The 23291-nt window shown below is 43.7% G+C and overlaps 1 protein-coding gene across 2 annotated transcripts in view; it reads left to right on the top strand.

Moving 5' to 3' along the window:
• The first annotated feature begins 18130 nt into the window (after window positions 1-18130).
• ADORA2A (adenosine A2a receptor) overlaps window positions 18131-23291 on the top strand; it is a 36608-nt gene continuing 31447 nt past the window's right edge. For both annotated transcript variants that reach the window (XM_030219424.1, XM_030219423.1), the window contains exon 1: window positions 18131-18408. The gene's annotated coding sequence lies outside the window, so the exon portion shown is untranslated. The remainder of the gene's footprint in view (window positions 18409-23291) is intronic.

The raw sequence follows: 23291 nt of genomic DNA, 5'->3' as shown, positions 1-23291 counted from the left end.
GGTAATAAAGAATGGCACAATGTCATTATCGATCCCTTCTGTGACCGCACCTTTCAGGTATAGTCATCTCAAAAAAAAAAAAAAAAAGCAGAGAATGGAATACCACAACACAGCATTGAAACGGCCCTAACTACTCTGTTAACAAAGTTCAGAAGCTTAATAAGCCAGGGTCAGAATATACTATTAATTCACTTTGACATGTTAAGCGTGTTCGATCTAGTAGATCACACAACACTGATGACCCTGCTTGATTACATGGGAGTCAGCGGCACAGTGGCGGCATGGTTCAACGGCTTCTTAAATACCAGATCCTACATTGTAAAGATGTCCAACCAGCTATCAACATCCTGGATCTCCGAGTGTGGGGGACCACAGGGCTCTCCAATATCACCAACACTGTTCAACATAGTAATGGCTCCACTCGGGGGAAAAAAACTGAAGATTATGGGATTTAACCCATTAATTTAGGCAGATGATGTCACCATTTACATACCTTTCAACAACGATATCACAGAAACAATGGACAAAGTCAAAACAAGTCTGGACCTAATGGAAAACTGGGTAGAAACTTTCAAACTCATACAGAGACAAAACCAAGTACCTGGTACTATCAAGCCCACATAACCCCACAGCCCACCAAAACTTCACACTCAACCAACAAGCATAACAAATTGTCTAGAATGATTCCCAGTATTTTTAACTGGGTTTCAAACACCTAACACTAGGTAGTCAAATATCAGCTGTAACAACAAAATGCTTCAGAACACTATGGAAAGTGAGAAGGATCAGAGACTATTTTCCTAGACAAATCATTTTGAATAATAGTACAATTGACGATACTTTCACAACTGGATTACTGCAATGCAGTATACGTTGGCTCAAGGAAAGCACACTGAAATCGCTGCAAACCATCCAAAACAGTGTGGCAAGGCTAATTTTTCAAGAAGTCAAAATATGAGAGAGCTTGGCTGCCAATCAAGGCAAGACTGATCTTCACAGCAAGCACCATCATCTACAAAATATTATTTGTGTTGTCTCCAGAATACATGTTAGACTTGGTAGAACTATCCCGAAGAAATGCAAGCCTAGAAACCAGAAGCTACCTACTTCTCCACCTACCCAACTGCAGAAACATAACTTACGAATCTATCTAACATGGCTGGATTTAACTATCTGGACTCTAAATGGTGCAAGTCAATACCAAAGATCACAAAATGCATCACAAATTATATTCAATTTAGAAAAGACCTGAAAACATACCTCTTTAAAAAATTCTACAACAAATAGCTTAGCTATTGATGCCCATTCTGATTACTAATCATAAACTATCCTTATAAGTCCCAACCAAAATGAAAACTGCAATTGTAAGCCATCACAACAAGTCTCAACTGAACCGTAAAATGTAAACCAATACTGTAACTGTTAACCAGAACATAATCTGTAAGCCACTTTGAACCGAAACTTGTTTTTGGATAACAGTGGGATACAAGAATGCATAAATAAATAAAAATAACTTCCCTATGGGAAAATGCTAGCGAGGTTAGGGCTGAGCTGAGAGGAGCTATGAATAGAGCTCAATAAAATCATGAGTGAGATGAAACGGGTAAATAGGGGAACAGTTGTTTACCATGTCAGATAGTACTGCATAAGACAAGAGGGCACTCCATGAAACTTGTAAGTAGTAGATTTAGTTTTCAACATTTTTATTGATGACACACAAAAATAAAATACAGCCAGTTCCGGCATACACAGAAATGCCAACATCATAACATTCAAAGTAGAAATAAACCATGAAAGTCCGTCATCAACTTCTTAAACAATTTTCTCCCCCCCCCCCCCCTTATTATGATTCAACATTTTTATTGATGACTGTGCATAGGAGACACATCCAACAATATGAATATACAAAGATTCAAAGAAAAGCAGATACTTATTAAACTAAAATTATACAGATCGTCATCAAGCTTTTAACACTTCCCCCCACCCCTCTATTTTATAATTCAACGCTTTTATTGATGACATTGCAAAATCGTTACCACCTTCCATTTTAAAAGGTACCTTAACTTAACCATGAACAAACAAACAGCTAATCCATTTTATTATCTTATGTCATCTAGCTTTTATTGTTTCCACCCCCCTCCCTATGCCCATTCTCTCGTTATCTTTATTTAATGTAAATAGTAGATTTAAAACAAACTGGCAAAAGTTTCAACATATAAAATAGTTAATTCCTCCAGAAAGTCATTGAAGGTAGGTCTTGTTACCTGTAAAACAAAAGATGTCTCCGGACCACAAAAAATGCCTTGTGTAACAATAGATTGGGTCCCTTGCGTAGTCTCAAAGTTAGAAAATAATAATATATCTGCTTGCAATGGGATGCGCTTACCAATAATGGGGCAAAAATAAGTCAGAATGTTCCTCCAAAAGGAATGATGCACCAATGTTTCTGGAGTAAGCCCCACATTAAGGGCAAGCAGCCTAGTCAGCTATTTTAGCCAAATAGGCACAATGAGGAGAAAAGTAAAATCTCTAAAGAAATTTGTACTACTGTTCTTGCAAACGTACAGAGCAAGTGAGCCGTTTAAATTGTTTCATCAACAACCGTAGTCCTTCACCAGTAACCTGCTCCTCTTACAGCAGTTCCGCATTGTACAGCAAAGCTAACTGCTCATAATCGCACTTAGGGGCGAGGCTCCTCAAACTGATTTGAAAGAGAGACAGTCGATTTTTCTTTGTACGTGCAAGCATTAATGTTTCTACTAACAGTCCACTGCATCCTCCCCCAAGGTGGACGCATCCAGTGTTGATACATAATGCTGAACCTGACTATATTGCAACCAGTCTGCAGACTGCAGAAAGCCCCTTTGTTGGAGCTCTACAAATGGTTTCAGTATACCTTCCTCAGTCACCACATCACGGATGTAAATCAAACCCCTTGCATTCCGCTGTTTCAGATACGATTTGAAGAGATCCAGGTCCAAATCCCTATTCCCCCACAAAGGGAATAGCATGGCAGTGATAGACGAAGGAGAAAGCTGCAATTGCTTACACATCCATCTCCAATCTTGTCTCATGGATTGCAATAGAGGATAATAAGATTTTGTGACCACAGTCCATGTAGGTGCATTCATATGAAGAAAATAGAGTAAATGAGTGGGATCCACCAGCTGTCGTTCCAATGCCTATGGGATTAAAAAAAATAGTGCCATTAATCCAATCCACCAGATGATGCATAATACATGCCACATTATATCTCTGCAGATCAGAGAGGGCTAGATCCCCCCCCCCCCGACCTGAGATTTGAGGGGAGCATGGGTGAAGCCTGCAAATCAACTTAAATGCCTGAACCCTGCAACACTACAAAACCAAAGCACATAATGGACATAATGTAACTCTTCCTCTATACGATTCCCTAATATGTCTGTTCCACATGAACCTCATTCTACCACAACATAACTGTGTAACTGTTTATAGGAATTGGTGAACGCCTTTACGGTACTATGTAAGCCACATTGAGCCTGCAAATAGGTGGGAAAATGTGGGATACAAATGTAATAAATAAATAAAGACATACAGACAATTGCTGCAATGAAAGTCTAGGTTTTTTGTTATTCCATAGAAACTTCAAGTATTTTGTAAATGTCCCCACATCTGTATTAGTCAAATACATGGGAAAGGTTTGTAACAAATATAACCATTGTGGGGGAAAAAAGGACCATTTTATATAATGCAATCCAACCCTGAAGTGTCAAAGGTAAGGAGGGTCACAGTTGTAGAACATCAATTGATATTTTTTTTAAAACACATTCACATTTTCAGCATACACATCACCAACATTTCTAGTGATATAGACCCCAAAATATTTGATCTTTTGTATTCACCCTCTTAAGGGGAAACGGTTCAGACCAATCCTTATAAGAAGAATCTCTCAAGGTCAAAGTTTCTGATTTATCCAAATTAAGCACCAATCCAGACACCCTCCCATGAAATTTTAACAGTTGCAAAAGGCGAAGCAACGACAACCTTGGCTGAGTCGGGACAAAAAGCACATCATTGGCAAAGGTCATACATTTGACACATTCCCGACCCATCTGCAGACCTTGAACATCCGGATCCATCTGAATGGCTATTAACAAGGGCTTTAAGGCAAGGACAAACAGGAGGGGGCAACAGAGGACACCCCTTCCGCGTGCCCCTAGCCAATGGAATAAAGTGTGATACAGTATTATTAAGACAAACTGCAGACAAAGAGTTGGTATATAAACATTTTTATCATGTCCACAAAGGGCCCTCCTCCAGGCCAAATTTCTCCAGTACTGAAAACAAATAGTCCCAGTTGACACAATCAAAAGCCTTTTGGGCATCCAAACTGACTAATAATGCAGGAACGTTTTTAATAGCACAATGACCTAATACTGCTGCCACACGGCAAACGTTCCACATGGCCTGCCTATTACCCACAAACCCTACTTGGTCACCATGAATTAATTCTGGCAACAAGTCTGTCAACCTATTTGCCAAAATCTTGGTCATCAGTTTCAGTTCAAAATTAAGTAAAGATATGAGGCGATATGAATCCAATTGTAAAGGATCCCGTCCAGGTTTGGATAAAACCACAATAACTGAACGAATGGTATGTACTGGAAAGGAATGCTTTTGACAAATTGCACCATAATAGGCCTCCAATGGCAAAGAAAGCGATTTATAAAATTCAGCAGTCAGGCCGTCTAGGTCAGGCATCTTTGCTAATAGTGCCTGCCTAATAGCCAAAAGTATCTTCTGCGCGGATAATGGTGCATGCAATAATTCCAGTGCTGAGGATGGAACCTGAGGAAGGACTAAGGAAGAGACATAGGCCTGAATAGTTTCAGGAGTCACATTTTGTAGCTGATAAAACTTTCTAAAATATTGAGCGAATATAGAGGCCAATTGAGTATTATCAGTAACTGTGCAACCCTGATGGAATATACCTCTATGAAACTGAGGCCCCACCCAGTTTTGTCATGTATTTTTTAACGCAGCAATAATTTGTAGCATGAGTAAAAAAAATTTTCAGCATGTTAGAACCCTGTGCGCTGAAGCTTAGCACACTATTCTAACACACATTATTACACTGCAACCATTCAGAACCCTGCAGATGTGCATGCTGTGTCTGGCCATTAGGTGTCACTGTTGTGCCTCCTGCTGGACTCATCTACAGAATGTAGGTAACTCTCCAGCAGACATTCCATTTTCATAATGATTTTTTTTTAAATTGAAGAAACAGATCATAGAATAAATTGAGTTCTAACAAATACAAAAGCTCAATTTTTTAAATCTTTCCCAAACACCCTCCAAGAAAATGACATTGGTGAATCTATCTTGATATCTACTTTTCGTATTTCATTCTTATGATGTGGAGATAAGCACAGGCAGGTCCAAAGCTTCAGTTTTTACAACATAAAAACTCTGCAGCTGATCACTTCCTAAAAGACATATAAAAGAGCCTGTGGTTGAATGAGGCAAAGCCCAGAGACTGATGCACCTGCATGTTTGCTTTTATGAAGGGTGTGGTGTCAATAAATCCGAGAGAAGACTGTGCCAGGGAAGGGAAATGGGACTTGATATACTGCCTTTCTGAGGTTTTTGCAACTACATTCAAAGCAGTATACATATATTCAGGTACTTATTTTGTACCAGGGGCAATGGAGGGTTAAGTGACTTGCCCAGAGTCACAAGGAGCTGCAGTGGGAATCGAACTCAGTTCCCCAGGATCAACGTCCACTGCACTAACCACTAGGCTACACTGTCTCTGGGTTTGGATGCCCTGCATATATTGTAACACTCTGAAAAGCCACCTGTGATGAAATTGTCAGACAGGGTTTCTTCAAAACACCCATTTAGCTGAAATGCACTGAGTTTTAAATACAATTTATTCATGCTGACATTTCAGGAAAATAGAAATATTTGTGCCTGGAGTCCGTAGTGATTATTGTCCATCTCCACAGATGAGGTGGAGGTCATTATGAAGGACTTGGGAAGGGGAAATGTCTTAGTGGTCAGGGCCGTGCTGATGCGGTAAGCGAGGTAAGCACCGCAGGGGGGCGCCCACCTCTGGAGGGCGCCGCTGCGGTGCTTACCCTCGCCCCGCCGAGGACTTTAAATCTTTTGGCACCAGAGAGGGGGGTGCCGCCGCTCCCGCTGCTCTTCATCCTGGCACCCCCCCTCCCGCACCAGCCCTTTAAATTTATTTGCCGAGCGAGCGCAGCACCTCGTGTGCAAGTAAAAGAAGCGGATCTGATCATCTCATTGGGCCTTCCCTCACTGTCCCGCCCTCCTCTGACACAACTTCCTATTTCCTTTAGGGCGGGACACCCTCCCATGAAATTTTAACAGTTGCAAAAGGCGAAGCAACGACAACCTTGGCTGAGTCAGGACAAAAAGCACATCATCGGCAAAGGTCATACATTTGACACATTCCCGACCCATCTGCAGACCTTGAACATCCGGATCCATCTGAATGGCTATTAACAAGGGCTTTAAGGCAAGGACAAACAGGAGGGGGCAACAGAGGACACCCCTTCCGCGTGCCACTAGCCAATGGAAAAAAGTGTGATAAGTATTATTAAGACAAACTGCAGACAAGGGGTTGGTATATAAACATTTTTATCATGTCCACAAAGGGCCCTCCCCCAGGCCAAATTTCTCCAGTACTGAAAACAAATAGTCCCAGTTGACACAATCAAAAGCCTTTTGGGCATCCAAACTGACTAATAATGCAGGAACGTTTTTAATAGCACAATGACCTAATACTGCTGCCACACGGCAAACGTTCCACATGGCCTGCCTATTACCCACAAACACTACTTGGTCACCATGAATTAATTCTGGCAACAAGTCTGTCAACCTATTTGCCAAAATCTTGGTCATCAGTTTCAGTTCAAAATTAAGTAAAGATATGAGGCGATATGAATCCAATTGTAAAGGATCCCATCCAGGTTTGGATAAAACCACAATAACCTCCTCTGACGCAACTTCCTATTTCCTCTAGGGCGGGACAGTGAAGGAAGGCCCAATGAGATGATCGGATTCGCTTCTTTTACTTGCACACGAGGTGCTGCGCTCGCTATCGCGTCGGCAATTTCTTTTTAAAGACGGGTGGCAGGGAGAAGACGAGGCAGGGTGAGGGTGGGGGACAGATGGGGTGACCGTGAAGGTGGGGGAGGACTCGGATAGCAGAAGGGACTGGGTGGGAGACAGATGGGGTGAGGGGGACTCGGATAGGCAGAAGGGACTGGGTGGGAGACAGATGGGGTGAGGGTGGGGGGCACTTGGATAGCAGAAGGGACTGGGTGGGAGACAGATGGGGTGAGGGGGACTCGGATGGGCAGAAGGGACTGGGTGGGAGACAGATGGGGTGAGGGTGGGGGGCACTTGGATAGCAGAAGGGACTGGGTGGGAGACAGACGGGGTGAGGGGGACTCGGATGGGCAGAAGGGACTGGGTGGGAGACAGATGGGAGAAGGGGCATGGAGCTGGAACTGGGGTCTGAAAAGTGAGCAGGAGGGAGAATGGGGTCATGCCTGGGGCAGGGGTGGATGGGAGAATCAATGGATCTGGAACTAGGGGCAGCCACAGGTGGGAACTGGGAGCCGAAAAGAGGGGGCAGTGAGAGAGGGGGGATAGATCCTGGATGGAATGGGGAGTGAGAGGGAGGGCAGACCCTGAATGGATGGGAGGGCAGAGAGGCATGGATGGGAGGGCAGGGCCCAGGGAGAGGACAAATTGCTGGAAGGGGAGGGGAGAGAGGATTGCTGGCTATGGATGGAGGAGGGAAGGGCAGAGAGGGACAAGGATGGACATGGGGGCCCAGGGAGAGGACAAATTGCTGGAAATGGAGGGGAGGGGAGAGAGGAGGATTGCTGGCTATGGATGGAGGAGGGAAGGGCAGAGAGGGACAAGAATGGACATGGATGGGAGGGCAGGACCCAGGGAGAGAGGAGAAATTGCTGGAAATGGATATAGAGCAAGAAATGAAGAAGAAAGGAGAAAAGTAAAGAAATAAATGGAAAGGAAGCCCTGGAAATGGAGTTAAGAGGACAGATAGCAGCAGAATCAGATACTGGACCAGCATGATTGAAAAAAGAAAGTCACCAGACAACAAAGGTGGAAAATAATTATTTTATTTTCATTTTAGCGTTTGGAATATGTCCACTTTGAGAATTTACATCTGCTATCTTATTTTGCAATGTATAGCAATTTGTTTCTAAGAATATTACTGACAATTCCTTTCAGTGTGGCAAGTGGTGAGCGATCATTTCCATGGGGGGTGGGGGTGATCATTTTCACGGGGGGGGGGGGGGGGGGGCGCCAACTGATAGTCTGCAGGGGGGGCGCCAGAGACCCTAGGCACGGCCCTGTTAGTGGTGGATGGCTCTCAGATCTGTATTCCTTTAGTGGGGGGGGGGGGGGGAGGTGAATAATCTTTTGGAAGTCTGTATATCACGTTCTGCATTTGTTTTAGTATAATGATGAAGGGTGAGGGTTTTTAAAACATCTATCTGTATTAATAGTTTTATATTTGTTTTAATTGTAGTGTGTAAATCACACTGGGCGGTTGTTTTCTGGGGCAACAAATTTATAAGAAATAAATGGAATGGAAAGGAATAAATGCCATGTGCAAGTAATGTCCGTAATGAATGATGAAAGCCTATTCCAGATCCTGTACTTCCTGAGCTAAGGTACAAGTACTTAGAGTGATAAAAGCAGGACAGATGTATCATCTCCAACCATAACAATTGTGATAGTTCAAAGTTCTGCCTAGGCTGTGGAGAGTAGCCCTTGTCTAATTGGAGATTTCCATAGTTGTTTTAAAATCTGGCATCCAGTCTCCCAGATCTGGGCTGCTACTGGTGCTGCTGCTCTCTGTCTCCTTTCCTCCTTTCTACTCTACGATTGGTAAGAGTTTGTTGGATTTCTTGACAGTTTTATGCCGTTTATAATAACAAATGTCCTGGCAGCATGCTTTTCCTGTGTTTCATATCCAAAGAAGGAGAAAGCCTGAACATAGCCAAAGTCTTTTGGAAGTCAAGAAGGAACTGGGTGCTAAGGTAGGTTCACATCTGTCATAGATTAAGCAGGCAATTGCTCTGGTATCATGCAGTTAATCATTAGACCTAATCTAGAAGTAAACAAGAAACTATCCCATAGTTCATATCTTTATAAATGGGTCACTTACAGGTACATGATTTAACAAGACCTTGGGTACATGAATTCAATGGGCAGGGCACTGACAATTTGGCCCCTATGGCCAAGTAAAAAAGTGCATTTTTAATCCTGTACAGGGCTCACAGCACTGAGTACTCGTCCCCCTCCCCCACTCACTCTCACACACAACATATGCACTCCTACACTCACACACTTCCTCTAAGCCAGATTCCACCAGCCTCTAACTGGCTTTCTCCTGACCCCAAGCCAAGTGAAAAAGTGCATTCTTAACCTTGTACAGAACTCGCATCACTATAAATACCCCCCCCCCCCCCGCGTACACTCGCACGCTCCCCCTAGGCCAGATCCCACCAGCCTCTAACTACCTTCCTGACCTAAGGTGGTCTCTACCGTATCCCTAACTTACCTCCTTCCCCAGGCACTTCTACTCTCTCTTCCCTTTTCCCTGACCTGACCCACCCAGCACTCATCCTTTTCACCCCTCCCACTTTTGAAGGTAGGACTTCTGGTCCATGCAGACCCCAAGTCTTGTCTCTGCTCTGCATCTATCTTCTTGCAGTCACATCTACTTTTGGCCCTTGAGCCAGTTCTGGTGCTGCTCCTTTGGTGAGAAGTTTTGCTTCCCTCCCAAACTATGGCCATGTTACTTTGGTGAGTGGCTACTGTTGAGCACTCTACAACATGCCAGTACTAGCTTTCAACTTGCTCACAGATGCTGCAGGGCTCTATGCAAATAGAACCAGAAGAACAATTTCCAACCAGTGGTATTTTTCATCAATAACTATTTACTTAAAGAGCACCCTCAGATAATCCCACTGAAAATAGTACACAGTAAATTACTGTGACATAATGGTGTAGCACCTCATTCATCGGGTTGCTCCTGTGTATTTTATATAAAACCGCTAAATCCCAATACAAGTGCTACCAGACTGGTGCTATTATTTAAATGGTTTTTTTATGTGACTTTTTATATATGTACTCCACCAGTCCCGCTATCGCTACCCAGCCACACTTAATGACACAATATACTTATTTACTCAATAATATAAGGCAGCTGCTATTTCAGCGAAACCAGTCACTTATCTGAATCTTGCATTTGAGGCGTGCCGTGACTGCATTGTTGTAATAATTTATCCACTTTCTTCCTCGTTACTAAAGATCACATTCAGTCCTTCGCCTTCCCCTGAAGACGCCCGACACTGCGGGTTTCACTTTTCTTTCCTCAGGGACACCAACAGTTGGTGTCTTGACATTTGGACGAGCACGAGGCCGCCTTAACCCTAGTCCCTGAGGAAAGAAACGTGAAACCCGCAGTGTCGGGCGTCTTCAGGGGAAGGCGAAGGACTGAATGTGATCTTTAGTAACGAGGAAGAAAGTGGATAAATTATTACAACAATGCAGTCATGGCACGCCTCAAATGCAAGATTCAGATAAGTGACTGGTTTCGCTGAAATAGCAGCTGCCTTATATTATTGAGTAAATAAGTATACTGTGTCATTAAGTGTGGCTGGGTAGCGATAGCGGGACTGGTAGAGTACATATATAAAAAAGTCACATAAAAAACCATTTAAATAATAGCACCAGTCTGGTAGCACTTGTATTGGGATTTAGCGGTTTTATATAAAATACACAGGAGCAACCCGATGAATGAGGTGCTACACCACTATGTCACAGTAATTTACTGTGTACTATTTTCAGTGGGATTATCTGAGGGTGCTCTTTAAGTAAATAGTTATTGATGAAAAATACCACTGGTTGGAAATTGTTCTTCTGGTTCTATTGAGAGTCAGTTTGGAACTATTTACCAGGGACAAACGGATACACAATATTATATGTTTCTGTGGGCACTATGCAGTGGCAGTAAATCCCTAACTTTCTGCAGGTGGAGGGCTGTGCACTCCTCTGGCACTACCTGCTCCACCAGGGATAATCATTGCATGTGGGTGGGGCCAGTAGTGTGGTGGGAGCCCAGATACCCTTATGGCTATAGTGAAGATAGCTTAGACCATATTGATCATGTTCCCTGTGGCACCGTCTTGCTCCCTCCAAATACATAACATCAATAGGTAGTGATATTTACGTAACTTTGTAGAAATGTGCATTTGTTAATATGCCCTAAATAAATTTAAGCTAGGAATTAATATACAGAAATTTTATTTGTCTATTTTAAAAAGTTCTAATGTTCCTTAAAAGATGTTTATTAACACAAAGGTGTGAAATGGGCCCCCAGATATCCTCCCAGTATACGTTCAAGAGGCAGGAGCAATTCCCACTTCCTCTTTCATCCTGTGATGCTTGGTGTTCCAAAGGGGCAGAAGCAAAGCTCACGTGCTCCTGCCACAAGAAAATGGCTGCTGCGACCTTTCATATTTGTCAAATAGTACATAGGGTAATTATTTGTAGCATTTAAAGACATATATCGTGCAAGTGTTAGGTGACATTTTTGAATCATGCAATTATGAATGATAAAGGAATCCTGTTCAGAAGGAATGGATCCTCAGAAGCTTAGCCGAGATTGGGTGGCAGAGCCGGTGGTGGGAGGTGGGGCTAGTGCTGGGCAGACTTGTATGGTCTGTGCCCTGAAAATGGCAGATACAAATCAAGGTAAGGTATACACAAAAAGTAGCACATATGATTTTATCTTGTTGGGCAGACTGGATGGACTGTGCAGGTCTTTTTCTGCCGTCATCTACTATGTTACTATGCTGCCATCTTAGAAAATGGCAGCATCTGACCCTATGCAGTGTGGTCAGTCTGCCAAATAAGGGGAATTTCCCCTTCTTGGGCTCTGGGTGAAACCTACCAAATAAAGAAAAACATTCCCTTATTTGGCAGACTGACCCCACATGGTGCATCCCAAGATACATCATGAGGGATCAGGTGGAGTGAGTGGGCATTGTTTCTCTCCCTTGAAGGTATGAGGGAGGTGGGGGTCATAAGGAGGGTGCCATATTAGACACGAGGGGTATTGAGGGCTAGAGGGTGCTGTTAGACACCAGGCCATTTTTCTTTGGAGGGGAGAGAGAAGGGTTTGGGGGAGGGGGACTATTAGATTTTCTGCCCTTATGCTAATCCTTCTAATGCTGACTTGGACCTGGCCATAAATTTCTCAAATTGTGTTTGCCTTAAAACCTTCTCTGTAGTTCTCTGCATCTGAGTGGAATGGCTAAATAGCCTAGTTATAATTCATTTTAATAGACTATGTGCTGAAGTCAACTGTGAGTTAATGTCTACACCTGATAATGTGACCACAGATGCCTCTCTAACCATACTGCTGTCCACGGTCACTCTTTGCATCAACCCCTGTGTGTGTAGTTGGCTTTTATCAAGAACTGTGAATGAGAGGAGAGGGGGTATTAGATCAAAGTGCATTAGTTTCCAATCTTCTGGAAAATCCCTTTTAAAATACTGACCCTTATTGATAAGGCATTTCATGGCAATTTACTAACATCTCTTATGTTAAACTGATTGTATTGGCCATTAAATTCCCTTGTCTTTGACCGTCTAAATTGTATTAGAAGATCCTTCTGTTGAACAATATTCCTCAAGCTGTATTTGTTTATCGGTTTTGTATGTTACTGATTCTGTATTATTGAACTCTCTACCTACAGAGTAAAGCTGAAGACTAACCTCGCCTCCTTTAGAAAGTCTTTGAAAGCTCACCTATTTAGGAATGTCTTTAGCAGTCTATTGTAGGAAAGAAATGTTGCAAATATTGTAATCCCATGAAGAAAGTTTTGTTTTGTTTTATAGTATGAGGTTATTTTATTGTGTGTTTTATTTTGAACCTGCCTAGAATTGTAAGATATAGTGTGGGATTTAAATCGTTTAAATAAATCGGTTTACTGTACTAAAGCAGAGAGATCTTGGCCTCATTTCAAGGTTATACATCATCTCTGCACTGAGGTAGTGCTCAGTGCTAGAGCAATGGTAATGTAGACAGGGACACTTATAACAAGCAGTATAAAGGAGACATCACTATACCTATATCTGGTGTTGGTGAGACTTCTTTCCGCGTATCTGATGTGATTTTAGAAGAGTTATATGCTGTTTTCATATAATTAAGTTACCAGGGAAAAAGGATGTGGTCCCCACAATGATGAAACGTGTATAAGAAGGGAGGCAGTGGCGTTCCTAGGGGGGGGGCGGTGGGTGCGGTCCACCCCGGGTGCACGCTGCTGGGGGGGGGGTGCCGCCCGCACGCGCCTGTCCTCCGTTCGTTCCATGCTTCTTCTCTGCCCCGGAACAGTTCCTGTTCCGGGGCAGAGAAGAAGCATGGAATGAACGGAGGACAGGCACGTGCAGCACCCCACCAGCGGCGTGCACCCGGGGGGGGGGTTCCTTCGTGGGGGGGGGGTGTCCTTTTGCCGGGGGGGTCACGCTGCATCCGGGGGGGGGGGCGCTGCACTCGGGGGGTGGGGCGCATCGGCGATCCGCCCCTGGTGTCAGCCCCCCTAGGAACGCCACTGAAGGAAGGAAAACAGATGATGGAAAGTGTTTGTATCACACTATTCAGTCTTTATTTAAAAACAGTATATGTAAACCACTTTGTATTTACAGAAAGGCAGCATGTCAAGTGTGAAATAATTAAAAAAAAATGATGTAGTTGATGATATAAAGGAATCCATAATAGCAAATAACATCAATAGGTAGCACAGAAGACTTGAAACGGCTGTGTTGGCCTGCGTCAGGACCCTAGTGGCTTGTGACCCTAGTGAACAAAGATAACCTTGTCAAGTGGCTTGAAAAAAAGGTTGTGTCTAACCTTCCCCCGTACCTTCAAATCATCTCTGCTCCAGTTCCCCCCCCCCCCCCCCCCCCCCGCATCTATAGCAGTGCTGATAGACAGAGAGAGTTCTGGTGCATGTGTACGAAGCCTATGAGTGCTGCTGCCCGGGGAAAGACTGAAGCGGAGGTGATTTGAAGGTACTGGGGGGGGGGGGGGGGGAAGACGCCTGCCCTTTCTTTCAAGTTCATCCAACAAGGTTATCTTTGTTCATCAGGGTCACAACTGTGAATTGCTACTGCTGACTCCTGATGCAGGCCTAGTGCTGAAACAACGCCATTTTGAGTCTTCTGTGCCACCAATGATGTTGTCTGGCATCATAGACTCCTTTTTCTCATAGACTACATGCTTCAAATAAAGACTAACTGATGTTATCCACTTAACCACAGAACTTAGCATGCACCTATAAGTAGTCATAAGTACATAAGTATTGCCACACTGGGACAGACCAAAAGTCCATCAAGCCCAGCATCCTGTTTCCAACAGTGTCTAATCCAGGTCACAATTACCTGGCAAGATCCCGAAAAGTTCAATACATTATATGCTGCTTATCCCAGAAATAGCAGTGGATTTTCCCCAAGTCAATTTAATAATGGCCTATGGACATTTCTTTTAGGAAGCCGTCCAGAACTTTTTAAAACCCTGCTAAGCTAACCACCTTTACAACATTCTCTGGCAACGAATTCCAGAGTTTAATTAAACGTGGAGTAAAGAAACATTTTCTCCAATTTGTATTACATTTACTACTTTGTAGCTTCATCACATGCCCCCTAGTCCTCGTATTTTTGGAAAGAGTTAACAAACGATTTATGTCTACCTTTTCCACTCCATTCATTATTTTACAGACCTCTATCATATCTCCCCTCAGCCGTCTTTTCTCCAAGCTGAAGAGCCCTAGACGCTTCAGCCTTTCCTCATAGGGAAGTCGTCCCATCCCCTTTATCATTTCCATCACCCTTCTCTGTATCTTTTCTAATTCCACTATATCTTTTTTGAGATGCGGCGACCAGAATTGAACACAATATTCGAGGTGCGGTCGCACCATGGACCAATACAAAGGCATTATAACGTCCTCACTTTGGTTTTCCATTCCTTTCCTAATAATACCTAACATTCTATTTGCTTTCTTAGCCGCCGCAGCACACTGAGCAGAGGGTTTCAACGTATCATCAACAACAACATTGAGATCCCTTTCTTGGTTGGTGCCTCCTAACTTGGAACCTTGCATTACGTAGCTATAGTTCGGGTACCTCTTTCCCACATGCATCACTTTGCACTTGTTCACATTACTACTACTACTACTACTATTTAGCATTTCTATAGCACTACAAGGCGTACGCAGCGCTGCACAAACATAGAAGAAAGACAGTCCCTGCTCAAAGAGTAGACGCCCAGTCTTGTAAAGTCCTCTTGTAATTTTTCATAATCCTCTTCTGATTTAACAACTTTGAATAACTTTGTGTCATCAGCAAATTTAATTACCTCACTAGTTACTCCCATCTCTAGATCATTTATAAATATGTTAAAAAGCAGTGGTCCCAGCACAGACCCCTGGGGAACCCCACTATTTACCCTTCTCCATTGAGAATACTGATCATTTAACCCTACTCTTTGTTTTCTATCTTGTAATCAGTTTTTAATCCACAGCAGGACACTACCTCCTATCCCATGACTCTCCAATTTCTTCTGGAGTCTTTCATGAGGTACTTTGTCAAACAACTTTTGAAAATCCGGATACACAATATCAACTGGCTCGCCCTTATCCACGTTTGTTCACCCCTTCAAAGAAATGTAATAGATTGGTGAGGCACGATTTCCCTTCACTAAATCCATGTTGTCTTTGTCTCATTAATCCATGCTTTTGAATATGCTCTGTAATTTTCTTTATAATAGTCTCTACCATTTTGCCCGGCACCAACGTCAGGCTCACTGGTATATAATTTCCCGGATCCCCTCTGGAACCTTTTTTTAAATAATGGTGTTACATGGGCTACCCTTCAATCTTCCGGTACCACACTCGATTTTAAAGATAAATTACATATTACTAATAATAGTTCCACCAGTTCATTTTTCAATTCTATCAGTACTCTGGGATGAATACCATCTGGTCCAGGAGATTTGCTGCTCTTCAATTTGTTAAATTGCCCCATTACATCCTCTAGGTTTACAGAGATTTCATTCAGTTTCCCCAACTCATCAGCTTTGAATAATATTTATGGTACCGGTATCTCTCCCAAATCTTCCTCGGTGAAGACCGAAGCAAAGAATTCATTTAATTTCTCCACTATGGCTTCATCTTCTCTGATTGCCCCTTTTACCCCTCGGTCAGCTATGGTCCAACTGATTCTTTTGCCGGCTTCTTGCTTTTAATATACCTACCCATTTTGGAAAAGGTGCCACTTCTCTATATATATAACACACAGCTTTTTTGCAGGACTCATGCTTTGGATGGTGTATCAGAGTATGTGTATTCACTGTTTTGCAAAGGTAATACCTGCATATCCAGCATCTAACTGCTAAGTTTGCATTTGGATCTGGCTTTTGGAAGAGAGCTTGAGGTGAGAACTCTGCTTACCTCTCTGGGATTCAAAAGCACCTCAAAAGTGGAAAAGGGTTGTGTTTTGGAACATGGTTAATTTTAGAAAGGAAATGCCCCCTCCCCCCACCGAGAGAGGATTTTCTCAGCCCTTTTCAATATCATTTAATCCCCAGCTCTCTCAATTTAGCCGAGGCCTTTTCAGTAGTGGCACAAGGCTCGTTACATTCATGTACACTAACTATTTTCCTAGCCGTGGAGGACTTTACATTCTTTGTTTGCACCCGAGGCCATAGATGCTTAAGTAACTTGCCCAAGAATAAAAGGAACTTGAAGTGGGGTCGGAGGCTGCACCCTCACAATCCTGTAGTTTACAGCATTAAAAATTACTGGATCTGCTGCAGTCAAGGTGAATAGATTGTAAGCTCCTTGAGCAGAGACTGTCCTTCCATGTTAAATTGTACAGCGCTGCGTAACCCTAGTAGCGCTTTAGAAATGTTAAATAGTAGTAGTAGCAAATTGTGGTAAAATGACCCAATAACTGTTTAAGGAGGAGAAGAGTTATTAGTGCCTTCTTCCCCTAGGTTGGAGTCAGGTGTAGCATGTGACTCTTTTCTAGAGCAAGAATCAGTAGTGCTTGGTATCTGCAGGGAAAGAGCTGAAGTGCAGTTTGCGGTTACCAATGTTTGGTACCTGTAAGGAGAGGCAGGGCTGGTCAAACCCGGTAAGCGGGGTAAGCACCGCAGGAGGGCGCCGCTGCAGCACTGCACCGCCATACTGTGCCGCCCTTGGGGGTTTAAATCTTTTATTTACCTCCGTCCCAGCGGCCGCGTCATTTCAAAGCCCTGCCCGTCTCTAGCCTTCCCTCCCTTCGTGAGTTTGTTCCCTCAGAGTCCTGCCCTCGAGGAAAGAGGAAATGACATCAGAAGGCGGGACTTGGGGGGAATGAACTCATGAAGGGAGGGAAGGCTAGAGACGGGCAGGACTTTGAAATGACGCAGCCACTGGGACGGAGGTAAATTTAAAAAAGACTTAAACCATGCAGGGTGGCAGGAAGAAAAAGGGGGATGTTGGGGGGAGTTGGAGAAGAGGGCGGGCAGGTGGCCATAAATGGGAGGGGGATGGGGCGAAGGAGAATCGCACTGGGCTGAAAAAGGGGGCAGGGTGGGAGAAGAGGGAGGGAGAAGAGAGAAAGGAGATGCTAGACAGGGGGGGGGGGCACCAGAGACCCTAGGACCAGCCCTGAGGAGAGGCATAGGAGGCAACGTTTCACAATAATTGAGGGTGCTAGACCTACCATAAATGAATTCTTCCTCATCAATGAGTTTGCTCAATATTGGGGATGCTCAAGCACCCACAGAGCTGGCACCTAGGGGGAGAGGAGTCAGCAGTACCCAATGACTGCAGCAAAAGAGGAGTCAGTGCAGCTCCTCCCAACCCCCACCCCCACCTATACCTATGCTGGGGCTATCTATGAGGCTTTTCTCCGGCAGCTGCGGAATTAGTAAGAGACACTAGGGGGAGACAGAGAGCCAGTTTGGGCTCCCCGGCTCGGCTCCTCCCGGACTCTCAACGTGCTTCACTTTCTGAGACTCCAGAAGAGCAGAGAAGGAGCAGCATCGAGAGCGCGGAGAAGCGAAGCGGGAGCAGAAAGTTAGAACAGGTGCAGGTCTCGATCTGATACCCGTCGAAGCCGATCCAAATATTTCAGGGGCAGCAGCGGGGCCACGATCTGCTTACAGGAGCCAGAGAGGCTTCCGGACGGTACCTGGCCCGAGTTTTCCCGAGATGTTTTGAGTAGTTTAAGGCGGCGGATCAGAAACGGGGATCAGCAGAACTCGACTCGGCAGAGACCGAAGAAGCCGGAGCATCAGAGAGGGTGAGTGGGGTGGGGGTGGGGGTGGGGGGTAGTTTTGTACCAACTCTGTGCCTACTTCATTCTCTCCCTACCCTAGGACACCCCAGATAGGCAGGCAGGTCGCTTCTCTTGGGGCTCCAGTTATGGGTAAAAAGTGAAAGAGGCGCTATAAGACCGGAACTCGGGGCTCTGCTGCTCCTTTTAAGAAGGATGTGGGTTTTTTGCGACTTGCAAGCAGAGGAAGGGTGTTCCCTGGGGAGGGGGGGGGGGGGGGTTGCACTGGTGGAGTTGGGCGTAGGTGCCAGCTCTGTGGGTGCAATGGATGTCGAGCATTGTGCTTAGAACCCTAATCATTTTGAAAAGTTAGCCCTATGGTGCTTGGGGAGGGGAGGGGTCTCTTTCCCCTTCAGTGCATCGGGGATTAGCAGAGCATTGCCTGTCCGTTGGTGATGTTTGCTTTAATGATGAGGCATTTGAAGCTGATTACAGCTGCATATACAATGACATTCAGATCATCTATGCTCCATTTGCTTTGAGAAACTAAAAGTACATTTTGATCAGCAAGGGTGCACAAATCTAGAAACTACTGATCCAGAGAAAGGCCTGGAATCCCTGGATTGTAATGGCTTTCTCTGGTTCAGCAAACGAGGTGCTGGAGCAGGTGTGCTTTCCGAATCACCCAACACCTTCAGATGTCTTGAGTTCTCTGGGAAGCTCAGGTCCACCATTCTTAGTGAGTCTAGTGAAAGCTGTCACAGCCTGAGGACAATTCTTGGTCATCAGACAAGCAGTGGCCAAGGTTTATAAGCTGTGTACATCAAGGGGAAGAGAATAATCCCCAGTAAAATGGACAAATGTGGAAGACAGTTCCCCCCCCCCCCCCCCCCCCCCGACTACTATCCTTGTTTTTCTGCTAAGTGTGCAAAGCCAATAGTGTGTGCTGCTTTTTCCAAATCTCTGTATCTGGAACAGCCTCTCCTTTCTAATTAGGGCCGTGTATTCTGAGATCTTTAGTGTAAATGCTCTTTACTATCAGCGGGACCTTTCCTTCCTGTCTAGTCCAGGAATCTTTTCTGAGTGAAATACAGATTTCCAGGAAGTGGAAAATCAGCCTTATTTGTCTCTGGGGGTGATTTTGTATGTTAAAATATTCGGATTTAGATTACTATAGGGGCTCATTTTCAAAGCACTTAGACTTACAAAGTTCCATAGGTTACATATGGCATTTTGTACGTCTAAGTGCTTTGAAAATATTTATTTATTTAATGTATTTATTTTGTTACATTTGTATCCCACATTTTCTCACCTATTTGCAGGCTCAATGTGGCTTACATAGTGCTGGAGATGCGATTGCAGCCTCCGGTGTAAACAAATACAGAGTGATGTTGAGATAAGATAAGGTTCATGTGGTCTAGCCACATAGGGGCGTCATACACGGAAGAATTTTGTGTTGGTGTCCATACTGTATTTTGGTTTCATCCCATGGCTTTCAATACCATCTCCACGCTGACGACTCCCAGATCTACCTCTCTACCCCCAAAATCTCAACCAGCATCCAGACCAATGTTTCAGCCTGCCTATCTGATATCGCTGCCTGGATGTCTCAACGTCATCTGAAACTTAACGTGGCCAAAACCGAGCTTCTCATCTTCCCCCCTAAACCCACCTCTCCTCTCCCCCCTTTCTTTATTTCTGTGGATGGCGCACTCATTCTCCCTGTCTCATCAGCTCGTAACCTTGAGGTCATCTTCCACTCCTCTCTCTCCTTCTCTGCTCACATTCAGCAGATTGCCAAAACCTGTTGTTTCTTTCTCTGTAACATCAGCAAAATCCATCCCTTCATTTCTGAGCACTCTACCAGAACCCTTATCCACACTCTTATCACCTCTCGCCTAGATTATTGCAACCTGCTTCTCACCAGCCTCCCACTTAGCCATCTCTCTCCTCTTCAATCAGTTCAAAACTCTGCTGCGCGACTCATTTTCCGCCAAAGTCGCTATGCTCACATTAGCCCTCTCCTCAAGTCACTTCACTGGCTCCCTATCCGTTTCTGCATTCAACTCAAACTTCTCTTACTGACCTATAAGTGCATTCACTCTGCTGCTCCCCAGTACTCCACTCTTGTCTCTCCCTACGCCCCCCCCCCCTCGGGTACTCCGCTCTATAGATAAATCTCTCTTGTCCATCCCCTTCTCCTCTACTGCTAATTCCAGACTCCATTCCTTTTATCTCGCTGCACCTCACGCCTGGAATAGACTTCCCAAGCTTGTACATCTAGCCCCGTCTTTCGCCGTTTTCAAGTCCATGCTAAAAGCCCACCTCTTTGACACTGCTTTTGACTCCTAACCACTACTCACTTGCCCTTTACCCCACCTCTTTTATTCCCTTACCTCTTAATTTTTCTGTCTGTTTACCTGTCTTATTTAGATTGTGAGCTCTTTGAGCAGGGACTGTCTTTTCGTGTATGGTGTACAGTGCTGTGTATGCCTTGTAGCGCTATAGAAGTGATAAGTAGTAGTAGTTGTTGTGTCCATACTGTACTTTGGTTATGTTGTGTTGCAGCGGTCAGGCTTTTATATTGGGTTGGTAGGGTATGCCTTTTTAAACAAATAAGTTTTTAGTGTTCTCCTGGTGTAGGTTGTCGTACATAATTTTCAAGGCTTTTGGAAGTGCGTTTCACAATTGTGTGCTTATGTATGAAAAATTGGATGCATAAGTTGATTTGAATTTGAGTCCTTTGCAGCTTGGGTAGTGCAGGGTAGTTTAGGTACGTTCGTGTTGATTTTGAAGTATACGCCTCAACATGGTCTCTCTGTTTTTGGTTAGGAGATGGGGCTACTGGGGAGGTGGCAGTTGGCAAAGACTTGGAAACTGCTTGATAGTCTTGGTAGGAAAGGCTCTTTATAAGTCATAATAACACAGTAGATGACGGCAGATACAGTCCATTCAGTATGCCCAACAAGATAAACTTATAGCATAAGGTATGTGATACTACATATGCATACTTGATCTTTCCTTGCCATTTTCAAGGCACAGACGGTACAAGTCTCCCTGGCACTGGCCTTGTTCTCCAACTACTGAAGTTGTCATCGAAGCCCCTGTCCAGCCACAATGACGGCACAGACTGTAGAAGTCTGGTAAATAAATATAAACTTAATGGAAGCCAATTTACAAGACAGATTGTGTGTAATCTGTAATTTCTATGCAATGAAATCAAATACCAACAAAGTGGATGTTATGATAGTCTACAAAAAGAAAACCAATACCAGAGAAATATCTATTTTATTTTATATAACAAATTTGTAACACATTTTTCATCAATCTCAAAATGGCTACCAGGCAAGCACAAGACAGTCTCATATATTGCAGGACATAACCAGATATAAAGTGTGGCAAGTAGAACAACTTACAGAATATACATATCTCTGAGTTTCTGGATCACAAAGATGGAAAATGTGTAACAAGTAAAATATACGTGTATGTATTTGTATATATGAATATATGTATATATTAGAACTGTACCAAATAACATATTTTACTATTTGGCTGAATATGAATAATGGCCATTGAGCTTTAACATAGCAAATAATAAAAGAAGCAACGTGAAATCAGAGATCCAGTGTTTATTTCAGTAGGATTGAGCACAGTAGAGCCCCGGATTATTCATATTCGAATTTAAATCGCTATTCGGCTGAATACAAATAATGTATTTGGGGCCGAAGCAAATCTATTACGAATATTTAGTACAGGTCTAATTTATGAAGGAACTTAAGATTTGTAGTTTTTGCACGTGCTAAAAAATAGTTTTAGCGCTGGGGCGGGTCTAGGGGGTAGAGAGTAGGTGTGTTCTGTGCTAATCAGTGCATTTACATTGCCACGCACTAACCGATTAGGTAGGTATCTGTAAGTGCTTATGTGACAATGGGGAAATTAGCACATGACCCTTATTGCCAAAATAGAAAAATCAGCCATTTCCTGGCAGCACTTAAGTGGCCTTAGCGCATGGGAAAACCCGTGCTTGGGATAACACTGCTTAGTAAAATGGCCCCTAAGTGGGTTACTATAAAACATACATAAAATCAAACATAAACAATACTAAGACAGATAATATTTGCATCATAAATATAGAAAGGCTTCTGAGTGCAGACATCTTCTCAGTGAAAACTGGACATACAGTGAAGAGATGTTAAAGAAAATATCAAGGTAAGAACATCAGAGGGATTTGAAGGATTCTATTGATACCTCTCCCCCCCCCCCCCAAAAAAAAAGGAGATAATCTCAAAAGACAAAGCAATTGAGATAATGGAAGATGGTACAAGACTTGGCCAAAAGGAAGCTGAGATTTACTGGTCATACACACACAGGATCTGTGGTAAATTCATTAATCCAATACTGGCAAGAGAAACAGGAAAGCAAGGAGCAGACTGAGATGATGAGGGCAGAGGTAGGAAAGAGAGGAGCTGAACCATAGGCACACTACAGTAGGTGACTGCCTAGAGCAGCATCAGAGAAAATATTTCTTCACTCAACGTGTAATTAAACTCTGGAATTTGTTACCAGAGAATGTAATAAAGGCAGTTAGCTTAGCGGGGTTAAAAAAAAGGTTTGGATGGCTTCTTAAAGGAAAAGTCCATAGACCATTATTAAAATGGGCTTGGGGAAAATCCACTGCTTATTCTAGGTAAGCAACATAAAATGTATACTGTTTTGGGATCTTGGCAGGCACTTGTGACCTGGATTGGCCACTGTTGGAAACAGGATGCTTGGCTTGATGGACCTTCGGTCTGTCCCAGTATGGCAATACTTATGTACTTATGCATTAAAACCCCGAAGCTCAGAAGCAAATATGGGCACTAGAGGCCAATAGTGCCAGAATTTGCCAGCATATAATGTTCAGAAGGCCC

The sequence above is a fragment of the Microcaecilia unicolor genome, chromosome 11 (genome assembly GCF_901765095.1).
Source record: "Microcaecilia unicolor chromosome 11, aMicUni1.1, whole genome shotgun sequence".
NCBI classification, from domain to species: domain Eukaryota; kingdom Metazoa; phylum Chordata; class Amphibia; order Gymnophiona; family Siphonopidae; genus Microcaecilia; species Microcaecilia unicolor.
Note: the sequence above shows the minus strand (reverse complement) of the source record. Positions and strands in the feature narration are given on the sequence as shown.